This window comes from Eriocheir sinensis, chromosome 58 (genome assembly GCF_024679095.1).
Source record: "Eriocheir sinensis breed Jianghai 21 chromosome 58, ASM2467909v1, whole genome shotgun sequence".
NCBI lineage: Eukaryota > Metazoa > Arthropoda > Malacostraca > Decapoda > Varunidae > Eriocheir > Eriocheir sinensis.
Window position 1 is genome coordinate 7978411 of NC_066566.1, and position 12800 is coordinate 7991210.

The 12800-nt window shown below is 45.1% G+C and overlaps 1 long non-coding RNA gene across 16 annotated transcripts; it reads right to left on the bottom strand.

Annotated features, from left to right (window-relative positions):
- Window positions 1-910: 910 nt before the first annotated feature.
- Window positions 911-3615, bottom strand: LOC126985113 (uncharacterized). 16 transcript variants are annotated; one of them, XR_007738307.1, is made up of 3 exons: window positions 1925-2946; window positions 1680-1869; window positions 911-1624 (listed from the first exon to the last, which is right to left on the bottom strand). It is a non-coding gene; the product is annotated as an uncharacterized LOC126985113 (long non-coding RNA). The 16 variants fall into 16 exon arrangements; XR_007738311.1 differs by having other exon boundaries at window positions 1680-1815; window positions 1870-2945; XR_007738302.1 differs by having other exon boundaries at window positions 1680-1842; window positions 1898-2939.
- Window positions 3616-12800: the final 9185 nt, after the last annotated feature.

Below are 12800 nucleotides of genomic sequence, written 5' to 3' on the forward strand. Positions count from 1 at the left end.
GATCTCCATCCAAGGGCACAATGCATTCAAGCTAGAAATCGAACAAATAGGGTACTGGGATTTATTTCAAGGAGCGTAAGCAACAGAAGCGCCGAAGTCTTCCTCAAACTATATTTAGCATTAGTTAGACCTCATCTTGACTATGCGGTTCAGTTCTGGTCACCTTACTATAGAATGGATATCAAAATGTTAGAATCAGTGCAGAGGAGGATGAGTAAGATGATTCAGGGGTTGAGAAACTTGCCATACGAGGAAAGACTCAAACAGTTAAACTTGCATTCTCTAGAAAGGCGAAGGGTGCGTGGAGACATGATCGAGGTTTATATATGGATGAAGGGCTTTAATAAGGGAGATATTCATAAGGTTTTGTTGGTAAGAGAACCGGGTAGAACACGAAGTAATGGGTTTAAACTGGATAAATTCAGATTCAACAGGGACATAAGCAAAAATTGGTTTACCAACAGGGTTGTGGATGAGTGGAATAGGCTTAGCAGTCACGTGGTGAGTGCCAATACAATTGTCACATTAAAAAATAGATTAGATAAATTCATGGACAGCGATACTAGGTGGGGTTAGATACACGGGAGTTTAGGGTCAAAGGAACTGCCTTGTATAGGCCTACCGGCCTCTTGCAGATTCCAACGTTCTTATGTTCTTATGTTATCTGACTGGCGAGATATCAAAAGCGGTGTTCCGCAGGGGTCGGTGTTGGGACCTGTTCTGTTTTTGGTGTACGTACATGACATTGACGAGCGGCTATCGTGTAAAATATCGAAATTTGCCGACGACACAAACATAGCCAGCAGTCACTACGACAACGGATAAAGAACACTTCCAAGCTGATCTCGAACGTTTAAGCAGTCCCAGTAGCTAAATTATATTGTTTGTTATAGGGTTGTTTATTAATTTATTTATTATGTTTTAATTTGTTTTATTTTGTTTTGTTTTTGTTTTGTCTTGTTTTGCTTTGTTTACTTTGTTTTTTCTTTTCTTTTCCTTTTCTTTTCTTTTCTCTTGATGTTTTCTTTTCCTTTCTCTTGATGTTTTCTTTTCTTTTCTCTTGATGTTTTCTTTTCTTTTCTCTTGATGTTTTCTTTTCTTTTCTTTCTGTTGGTGTTGCTGGGTGTGGATGAGCCTCCTCCTCCCCAGAAGACTCACCCGTCACCCGCCCTGCGGCCCCAGGGGCCGAAAGCTGGATGACTTTTTAGTTATTTTCTTGATATTGTAATTTCATTTTCTTTTCTCGATGATTTCATTTCCTTTCTCTATCCTCTATCTTGACTGTGTGGGTTAGCCTCCTTCTCCCCAGAGGAGATTCACCCGTCACCCACCCTGCGGCCCCAGGGGCCGAAAGGTGGATGACTTTTTTGTTTTCCTTTTCTTGACGTTTCTATCATCCTTTCTGGTGTTCCTGGGTCTGAACGAGCCGCTTTCCTCCCAGAAGAGACTCGCCCATAATTTTGTGATGTTGGTTTGGGCCGAAAGGTGGATGATTCTTTTCATTTCCATTTTCATTTTTCTTGTGTTACTTCTCTGGATTTTCCTTCCGGTGTTACTTCACATTTCTTCTTCTTGTGTTATTTCTCTTCAAATTCCGTCTTCTTGTGTTACTCTTTTCAAATTCCTTCTTCTTGTTATACTCTTTTCAATACCTTCTTCTGTGTAACTCTTTTCAATACCTTCTTCTTGTTATACTCTTTTCAATACCTTCTTCTGTGTAACTCTTTTCAATACCTTCTTCTGTGTAACTCTTTTCAATACCTTCTTCTGTGTTACTCTTTTCAATACCTTCTTCTGTGTAACTCTTTTCAATACCTTCTTCTGTGTAACTCTTTTCAATACCTTCTTCTGTGTTACTCTTTTCAATACCTTCTTCTTGTTATACTCTTTTCAATACCTTCTTCTGTGTAACTCTTTTCAATACCTTCTTCTGTGTAACTCTTTTCAATACCTTCTTCTGTGTTACTCTTTTCAATACCTTCTTCTGTGTAACTCTTTTCAATACCTTCTTCTGTGTTACTCTTTTCAATACCTTCTTCTGTGTTACTCTTTTCAATACCTTCTTCTGTGTAACTCTTTTCAATACCTTCTTCTGTGTAACTCTTTTCAAATTCCTTCTTCTTGTGTTACTTCATATTCCTTCTTCTTGTGTTACTTCATATTCCTTCTTCTTGTGTTACTTCAAATTCCTTCTTCTTGTGTTACTTCATATTCCTTCTTCTTGTGTTACTTCATATTCCTTCTTCTTGTGTTACTTCAAATTCCTTCTTCTTGTGTTACTTCATATTCCTTCTTCTTGTGTTACTTCTCTGTATTTTCCTTCTTCTGGTGTTCCCTTCTTTCCCTTCCTTCTCTCGGTGTTTCCATGTCGTCTTTTCCTGGTTTTGTATGTTGGAACGCGTTAGTCTCCTTCTCCCCAGAGAAGACCCGCCATACCAACATACAAGACGCTTTAAACAAAGCAAAACAAGACAATTTTTTTTGGATTTTTTGTTTTTGTATTTTTTTTGGATTTTTCGTTTTTTATCGTAGTTGGCATGACACTTGCCTTGCTTAGGGGAATTGTACCTCCCCATGCGTCGAACCTTCCATTGGAACGTGTCATTAACGCGTCGCCTGGCTAATAAGAGGTCAATAACTGCATGTCTTGCTGCCACTTCACGCCCCCCCAACCCCCGGACCCTCGGGATCTCCGACACCTCCGTGGACGCTCCGGGGGAGCCGAGGCGCCCTGCCGGAGCCCTGAGCCCTGCGACGCTCGCCAGGAAGGCCTTGGGCCCCCTGACGCTCCCCAGCCCCGCGAGGCGAGGAGGGTGGATCGCAAGATGAGTCTCTTAAAATTCCAGACGGGATTATATAAAATCAATCGAAAATACAGTGAAGGCGCCGGAGACCGTTTTTGTTGGATCAAGGATGGCAGGACGAAGGCCGAAGGAAGGCGACAGAGGAAGGGAGAAATAAAGGGGGGAAGGTGACAGGAGGAAGAGAGGAAGGAGAAAGATGACAGGACAAAGGAAGGAACGAGGGAAGGAAGGAAGGAAAGCAACAACGAGGGAAGGAAGGAAGGAAGGAAGAAACGAGAGAAGGAAGGAAGGAAAGCAACAACGAGGGAAGGAAGGAAGGAAGGAAGAAACGAGGGAAGGAAGGAAGGAACGAGGGAAGGAAGGAAAGTGATGTGACGAAAGTTGGAAGTTGACAGGGCGAAGGAAGGAGACTGAACCGCCAAGATTCTGCCCGGGATTGGCGTGAATGGCGAGGCCCCGAACTGACTGACTTGGCGACTATATTATAGTTTTGCTGCCTCGGCCTGTTCCGTTACTTTACTTCCCTGATTTGCTCACCACGGCCTTCGCCTTTGCTGTCCTTCATCTTCCACCTTTGATTAGATAGTTAGTGTAGCTTATCACAAACAGCCTCGTTAGGACCAGCAGGCCTGCTGTTGTTTGTTCTCTCTTTGTGTTTCTTTGTTCCTCCTCCTCCTCCTCCTCCTTTAAAAAGAAAAAAAACAGACCTCGTGGTTGCCTTATTTGAGGACTGTAAGAGAATAAAGTTACCTCCTCCTCCACCTTCACCTCCTCCTCCTTCTCCACCTCCACCTCCACCTTCTCCTCTCTCTCGTTTATCCACAAACCTCATAGTTTCAAAAATATTAACAGAAACACATCAAAACACTATACATATTACTTAATCTTGAGAGAGAGAGAGAGAGAGAGAGAGAGAGAGAGAGAGAGAGAGTAAAGTAGGAATCGATTAATGAGTCGGGTTCGTAAACGCATTAGAACGGAACTAATTGTCAATAATATCGCGATCACAGGATTATGGGGATTAAGGGAGTGACGATTATGGGATTAAGGGAGTGACAATGGCTGGGAGGGAGGGAGGGAGGCAGGGAGAGGGTTGGGAGGTGAGAGAGAGGATTGAGGGAGACGGGGAACGGGACAGAGAGAGAGGGAGAGCAGTGGAGAACGAGGTGAAGGAAATAACACGGATACACAAGGATATGAGGGACTATTAACCCGGTAGCCGCGGGGATCATGTTTCTTAATGGTCCATCTATGGATAGTCCCCTCAAAGTCCTCTCAAAATAAGCTAAGCCTCGCCACGTAAGGCTGGATTTGTAAGCCGACCGATGCTGGTGGTGGTGGTGATGGTGGTGGTGGCATGTGATGAGAGGAAGGGTGTGTATTAGTGGTTGTGATGACAGTGTGTGTGTGGGGGGGGAGGGGTTAGTATTGGTGATGGTGGTGGCTGGTGATGAGAGGAAGGGTGTGTGTTAGTGGTAGTGATGACTGTGTGTGTGTGTTTGTGTGTGTGTGTGTGTGTGTGTGTGTGTGTGTGTGTGTGTGGGAGGAGGTTAGTATTGGTGATAGAAAGTGATGGAGGTGATTATGGAGGTGCTGTGGCGATGGAAATGGTGGTTGTGTGAACTGTTGTGGTGAACGATAGTGGCAGTAGAAGTGATGATGGTGGCGGGGGTAGTAGTGATGGTGATATGGTGATTATGGTGGTCGTAGTAATGATAGTGATGGTGATAGTGGTGATGATGATAGTGGTGATTATGGTGGTCGTAGTAATGATGGTGATGGTGATTATGGTGGTCGTAGTAATGATAGTGATGGTGATAGTGGTGATGGTGATAGTGGTGATAATGGTGACAGTGATAACATTTTCCTGCTAATGACTTGAACCCTATTTTTCCTACATTTTTTTCCCCTTTATAATTAATACCATCCTTTTCCCTCCTTTCCTTCTTCCCTTCCTCTCCTTTCGAATGCTCCCTTCATCATCGCCACCATCACCACAATGCGGACAGTTAATGATGGCGTGGTAATGGTGAGTCATTTGTACACACACACACACACACACACACACACACACAAGCTTACTGGGCTTTAAACAAATCAACTTCATTAAACAAATAAAAAATGACAACAAGACTTTAACATAAAAAACAAAATGGAGCAAAAACGCATCAAACGACACAAAAACAAATCGAAAAAAAGAAAAATACAAACAGAAAACAAACGAACAAACGAACAAAAGAAAAGAAAAGAAAGAACAAAGTTGAAAAAAATGTAGCGAGCAGAACAAGATTAAAAAAGAATATAGAGAAAAACGTAAAAATAAAGCGGGTCAGACAGAAAGAAAAACGGGGAAAAATACTCACAAAAAACACGCACCGGACAAAAAAGTGTTCCGGTACCCAGGGCTCCTCCATTAAGCGGATTAGGTGAGGCGCAGGAATAAGAGGAACTCAGGTGTCCGGGCAAAGAATTGGATACTTGGACACCCGCCTTGGTAGCAGGACACGTGATGGAAACATGGGGGGAGGAGGAGAGAGAGGTAAGATGGATTTGTAGTGTAGCAGGAAGGGTACGGTATGTGTAAGATGGAAGGAGGAGGATAGAAGGGATGGGAAGGGAAGGGAAGGGAAAAGACAGGAAAGGGAAGGGAAAAAAAGGAGAGGAGGGCTAATAATAGGTTTGGGAAGGAAGGGAAAGGAAACGAAAGGAGAGGAGGGGCCAAAATAGGCTTGAGAAGGAAAAGGAAAGGAAGAGAAAGGAAAAAAAAGGAGAAAAGGGAAAAAATGGGTGTGGGAAGGGAAGGGAAAGGAAGAGAAAGTAAAAGAAAGGAGAGGAGGGAGAAATATGGGCTTGATAAGGGAAGGGAAAGGAAGAGAAAGGAAAAGAAAGGAAAGGAAGGAGAAAAATGGGTTTGGGAAGAGAAGGGAAAGGAAGAGAAAGGAAAAAAAAAGGGAGAAGTGAAAAAAGGGGTTTGGGTAGGGAAGGGAAATAAAGCGAAGGGGAAGGAAAGGAGATAAGGGAAAAAAGGGGTTTGTGAAGGGAAGGGAAAGAAAAGAAGTAAGAGAGATGTATTTGAATGTAAGAGGAGGAAGTGTAAGTTGTGAATGTACGACTGAAGCAAGAGGAGGGGAAGGAAAGGGGAAGGGAAAGGACAGAGGCGAAAGAGGAATGAAGAGGGATTTATAAGTGGAGATATGCTAGGGTGTGGCTTGAAGACGAAGGGATAGGAGAGGGGAAAGGAAAGGGGAGAGGAGGTGGGGAGGAAAAATAGAGATAAGATGTGGTTAAGAGAGAGAGGGAAGAAGGAGGAAAGAGGAAGGCAGTTGGCAAGGAAATGGAGTAAAAGGGACGATAAAAAAAGATAGTAGAAGGAGGAAAAATAAGGAAAGAATGGCAGGAAGGGAGGAAGGAATGATGCGAGGCGAGAACAGAGGAACAAAGTAAGGGGAAGAAGGGGTAAGATGAATTAGAGTAAGGGAGTAGAGGAAGGGGAAGGGAAGGGGCGAGATAATGCCTTCCACTCCTGCTAATAACCTCGGTGTGTGATTAATGGAGGTGTTATGTACCCATATATTGCCATTATCTGGGCCAACTATAACACAAAACCCATTACTTCCTGGCCTCTCATCCCCCTTTATCCCTTCACGCCAACCCCATTACGAGTACTTCCTGGTTTCAATCATTATCTTTTCCCTATTCACTCCAAACCCATTACTTCTCGTTCTCTCATCCCCTTCCCTTTCCCTATTCACTCCAATCCTATTACTTCTTGTTCTCTCATCCCCTTCACTTTCCCTATTCACTCCAAACCCATTACTTCTTGTTCTCTCTCATCCCCTTTTCCCTTCTTCCCTTCCTCCCCTCTTCCCTTCTTCCTTCTCTCTAAACCATAACTTATCTTTCCTCTTCCTCCCTCCTTCACTTATCCCTTCTCTTTTCCGTCCCTTTTTCTCTTTCCTTTCCTTTGCTTTCCTCAATTCTTCTCTTCTCTTCTCTTCTCTTCTCTTCTCTTCTCTTCTCTTCTCTTCTCTTCCCTGCCCTGCCCTGTCCTGCCCTGCCCTGCCCTGCCCTGCCCTGCCCTGTCCTGTCCTGTCCTGTCCTGTCCTGTCCATTCCATTCCTTTCCTTTCCTTTCCTTTCCTTTCCTTCCCTTCATTTCCCTTCCCTTCCTTTCCCTTCCCCTTCACTCCAGCCCTGTCAGCACCCAAGCCCAAACGTTCTAAAAATGTTCTCCCTCTCACCCCTACAAGCGTTCATTCACCTCGCCATTCATGTGCTTCCTTTCAAACGCTTTCCGGCTAAAATTAGAGACGTTTTGTTTGATATACTCGTCGTACCTGGAAACGTTTCGCTCCCATTTCAATCTAACGTTTTTGTTCATAGCGTCCCTCGTGACGCTTGCCCTCCCTAACCTTTTCCGAGTAACTTTTTTTTATTGTTTCCTCAACGGCCTTACGAATGTTTCTCTCCTCCTCCATTAAACGATTTTGCTCATTCGTATCGCTTTTAACGTGTTCCCCCGAAATTTAACACTCATCCCTGCAACTGTTATATTTCGACCTTTCATTCACGGGTTTTCGCTACCACAGCAAAGTTTCTGGTCACCTTTTCAACTAGCGCGCCCAAAGTCACCCACGACAACGTTTTCCATCACCCTCTTAATAAACATTCCTTGTCACCTTTCCGAACGCTTTTTTCGTCACCTTTAAAAATGTTTCTTTTCTGTCATCTATAAAACATTTACTTTCGTCCTTACAAACTTCCCGTCACACTTTGGAACGTTTTTTTCTGGTATCTATAAAACCATTTCCTATCATCTGATCATATTTCCGTCACACAACCAAACGTTTTTTTTCTGTCATCTTTAAAAACGTTTCTTCCAGTTAACGAATCTCCCTTCACCCTTGCAAACGTCCTCCTGTCAGTCTTACACTCGCCGCCCGCCGCCCTCCTAATCTTCCACCCTTTCAAGCGTCTTGCAGCAACTCTTTCAAACGCTTCACCTTCAGCCTCAGCCATTCACAAAGGCAGCTCATGATTGGCTCTGGCCCGACCCTCGCCATGAAAGCCAGTCACTCATTGGCCCAAGAGTTTCCGCGTCAAATCACTCATACAATTTTGACTCCGCGAACCTTCTCTTCTGCTTCCGGGAACTGTTTGTCACACCGTGTGGTAGGAGTTTCCTTTTTTCCCACGCCAAACGTTTTAGCGCCGAGATTTGAAGGAGCGGAGACAAAAAGAGGAGGAAAGCGAGGAGGGAAGAGAGGAGGGAAGGAAAGAAGAGGAGGAGGAGGGAAGGAGGGATGGGGTCGAGATGAGCAGAGTTTAGCTCCAAGATATGAAGGAGCGGAGACAAAAAGAGGAGGAAAGCGAGGAGGCAAGAGAGGAGGGAAGGAAAGAAGAGGAGGAGGAGGGAAGGAGGGATGGGGAAGAGATGGGCAGATTTTACCTCAGAGATATGAAGGAGCTGAGCAAAAAGAGGAGGAGAGGGAGGAGGCAAGAGGGGAAGGAAGGAAGGGAGGGAAGGGAGGAAGAGGTAGAGGGAAGGAGGGATGGGCAAGAGATGGGCAGATTTTAACCCCGAGATATGAAGGAGCAGAGCAGAAAGAGGAGGAGAGGGAGGAGGCCAAAGAGGAAGGAAGGGAGGGAGGGAGGGAAGGAAGGGTTGGAGGGATGAGGGATGGGGTTGAGATGGGCAGATTCCGAGATGAATGAGGCGGTAATGGTGTGGGCGTGAGAAAAAAGCACAAAATAGAAAAAAAGAGTGAGGGAAAGAGAGGAAAGAAACAAAATCGAGCTGTTATGAAGTGGCGGGAAGTGGAGGAAATTGAGAAGCAGGAAAAATATAAAAGAAAACAAGTGAAGGTATGAGAGAGAGAGAGAGAGAGAGAGAGAGAGAGAGAGAGAGAGAGAGAGAGAGAGAGACATCAATACTCTCTTTACCAACACTCTGTCTTGATAAAGGAACCATCTGTCTGCCGTCACATAATAAAAAGAAACAAAGAAACCTGAGAGAGAGAGAGAGAAAATACCCTAGAGAAAACTCATGAATAAGCGGCCGTGTAAACTCCTCCTCCTTCCTCCTCCTCAACCTCTCTCTAGTGACCCACCTGACACTATGAGGATGACCTTCATATGTACCGAGGAGGCGGAGGAGGAGGAGGAGGAAAAGGAGAAGAACAAGAGAGTATGAAGAACAGAAAATGGAGGACAATAACGAAAACGAGAAGACGAGGGTGTGAGAAAACGAATGAAGTGGCAGCAAGAGAGAGAGAGAGAAAGAAAGAGAGAGAAGGAGAACGAGAAACACAAGAAAGGAGAAAGAAAGAGAGAAAAAGGGGAACGATAATAAAAGCAACCACGAAAACGACATACGAAAGACCACACGCAGTACCAAGACACAAGGAAGAGGAGGAGGAGGATGAGGAGGAGGAGGAGGATGACAGTAATAAAGAAGCACCAAGAAACAGAGGAGAACAATGGGCCAGCTTCAAGCCCTCGCACACCTTCGTAAGACAGGCGTCATCCTCACCTCCTTCTCCCTTTCTTTCCTCTCCCTCACCTCCCTTACCACTCTTACCTCCCTTTCCCTCACCCCCTTCTAATTCTCCTTTTCTTCCCTTACCTCCCTCAACCTCCTCTCCCTCACTTTCCTCTGCCTCTCCTTTACTCCCCTTCCATCTATTTCCTTCTCCCTCCCACACACTCCGCTAGCTGGTCCCCTTATATATGACCAACACAGGCTCACAACTCACCCCATATATCCCCCTTTTTATAACCCTTTGTCTCTCTTGTCACGACCTCTGTAGCTCTCTCTCCCTCTCTCTCCCTCCCTCTCCCTCTCTCTCTCTCTGACTGACTCCTGAGACCTACCTGGGAATCAGTGGGTATTTTTCCTCACCTGTCAGAATGAGCTTTGAGAATCCATTTACCTGAGAAAGCGAAAGTGTGCGAGGATAAGGAGAGGAAGGAGAGAGGGAAACGAGGGGAAGAGATGAGGGGATGAAGAGGGGGCGATGATGAAGGTTGGGCAAGGAGACGAAAGGGCAGATATGCAAAGGAGGAACAGGGGAAGAGAGAAGAGGAGAGGGAGGAGCCGACGTGAAATGTATGCAGAAGGGGAAGGAGAGGGTGGATGAGAAGGTGAGGTGTATATGAGTGAGGGGCGAGGGGAGCGTGTGAGGGGAGAGACAGTGAGAGGTGGTGGTGGTGGTGGTGGTGACGGTGGTGGTGGTGGTGGTGGAGGAGGAAATGAGCCAAAACAAAGGAATATAAAGAAAATGAAACCTTTGTGGTGTTTAAGGTAATTGTGTGTGTGTGTGTGTGTGTGTGTGTGTGTGTGTGTGTGTGTGTGTGTGCGTGAGCGAGAGAGAGAGAGAGAGAGAGAGAGAGAGAGAGAGAGAGAGAGAGAGAGAGAGAGAGAGAGAGAGAGAGAGAGAGAGAGAGAGAGAGAGAGAGAGAGAGAGAGAGAGAGAGAGAGAGAGAGAGAGAGAGAGAGAGAGAGAGACCTGTGAACTGCAGAGGAAGGTCTTCATAAAACAAAAAGAGTAATAAACCAACGGGGGAATGAGACCAAGGAGTCTTCATAAAACAAAGAAGAGAAGAGAAGAGAGAACGAGAGAGAGAGAGAGAGAGAGAGAGAGAGAGAGAGAGAGAGAGAGAGAGAGAGAGAGAGAGAGAGAGAGAGAGAGAGAGAGAGAGAGAGAGAGAGAGAGAGAGAGAGAAAAACACAATCTCCTTCGTCAGTAGCAACAGCCATTACCCTCAGCCATACCACAACCCACGACCAAGACATTGCATATCTCTCTCTCTCTCTCCCCTCTGTCAATAGCAACGCCCATTCTGGCAACACTGCGCAGACTAACCAAGGCATAAAAACAGTAAGTGGGAGGTCGTGTTGGCTAAGAAGAAGTGAATGCAGGTTATGTTTGTGGTTATTCCGTGCAGGTGTGGCGTGGAATAGGGCGAAGTGGTAACGGATGAGGGAGTGTGTGTAGAAGAGAGAGGGAGAGAAGAGGGATAGTACGAGTATGTGTGAATGAATGCATATATGTGTCAGAAGAAGAGGAGATAGAAAGGATGTGTGGGTTCGAAGGTGAGTGAATGAGTGAGGAAGTGGATTAGTTTAAGAGTGAGTCATTGGCAGGAGAAGAAGTGTGTATATACGAGAGAGAGAGAGAGAGAGAGAGAGAGAGAGAGAGAGAGAGAGAGAGAGAGAGAGAGAGAGAGAGAGAGAGAGAGAGAGAGAGAGAGAGAGAGAGAGAGAGAGAGAGAGAGAGAGAGAGAGAGAGAGAGAGAGAGAGAGAGAGAGAGAGAGAGAGAGAGAGAGAGAGAGAGAGAGAGAGAGAGAGAGAAGTACGAGGGTGTGAATGAGTGGATATGTGAGTGAGAGGTGGAAGGTGAGTGAATGAGTGTGAGGGTGTGAATTAGGTTGAGACAGTGAGTGAATGTTAACTAATGGGTACGATAAGTGTGAATAAGTGAGAGAATGAATGAATGAATGAATGAATGAATGAATGAATGAATGTGAGTGATTGACATAGTGAGTAAGGTATCTTGAGTACGGGTATTATCCATCTTTCCGATACCCAACTTATTTTATCTTTTTTTTTTTCACTTTTCTTACCCCCTCACACAACTACGTATATTCTTTCCTTCTCCTTCATTACTATCATCGCGTCTCTCTCTCTCTCTCTTCCACTCTCTTTCCCTCATTCATTCTCAATTCTTTTCCTTCATTCACTCTCCTTCCTCTTTCCTTCTCTTATTCACCATCCTCTCTACGTCTTCTTCCTCTTCATCCTGCATCTCAATTCTCGACAAACACTCCACTGCTAACCTATCTCCCTTCTCTTAATTCCTTTCCTCCATTTTTTCCTTGTTCATTAATTATTCTTTACTTTTATCCTCCTTCCCAATCAGCTGAGTTTACATGTCATTTCCACTTCTTCTCTCTCTCTCTTTCGTAGAGAGAGAGAGAGAGAGAGAGAGAGAGAGAGAGAGAGAGAGAGAGAGAGAGAGAGAGAGAGAGAGAGAGAGAGAGAGAGAGAGAGAGAGAGAGAGAGAGAGAGAGAGAGCAACACTGAGGTGGAGAAAAGACCTAAAAAAGAAAGAAAGAAAAGAAAAATAACTCTCATGGACGTTTGCAGTAAAAGGATGAGATGCTTGCTTTCTCCCACACGCAGAAGGCGCTGAAAGAGGAGGAGAAGGATGAGGATGAGGATGAGGAGGAGGAGGAGGAGAGAAGATCCAGATTGACCGTAAGAAAGCCTAGGAGGAGAGACCGTCAAGGCGTTCAGAGCAGAGTTCATCCCAAGATTAAAAGTCAGGCTGGACAAAGGAGGTGGCGAGGAGGAGGAGGAGGAGGAGGAGGAGGAGGAAAAGAAGAAAAGAAGGTGAATACAAAGAGGAAGACGCGGGAAATAGGAAGAAAAGTAGCTGGTGTGTGTGTGTGTGTGTGTGTGTGTGTGTGTGTGTGTGTGTGTGTGTGTGTGTGTGTGTGTGTGTGTGTGTAGTGTTTGTGAGTGTTTTCAGGGTTTTGATGACTGAGAAGAGGATGAAAGTAAGGAAAAGGAGGAGGAGGAGGAGGAGGAAGAGGAGGAGGAGGAGCAAATGGAAGGAGAGAGAGAAAAAAAAGAAACAGGAGACGGATGAAGAGGACGAGGTATCAGTAAGAGGACGAAAGAGGAAAAATACACACCAATATGAAGAGGATGTATGCATTAGACAGATAAATATAGACAGAGACAGACAGAAGAAGAGAGAGAGAGAACAAAGAGAGAAAGAAAAAGGAGAAATAGAAGGAGGAAGGAGGAAGAGAAAGACAGAAAGACGGAATAAGTGAGAGACAAAAGAAAGGAGATAGTACTAAAAGGGAACGAAAAGGGAGTAGGCGAAGGAGGCGGAGGAGGAGAAGGAAGACAAGGACGGAATATGTAAGAGAAAGGGCTGTATTCTTAAACACTCCGGCGCCCCTGCACACATATTTGACAAGGCT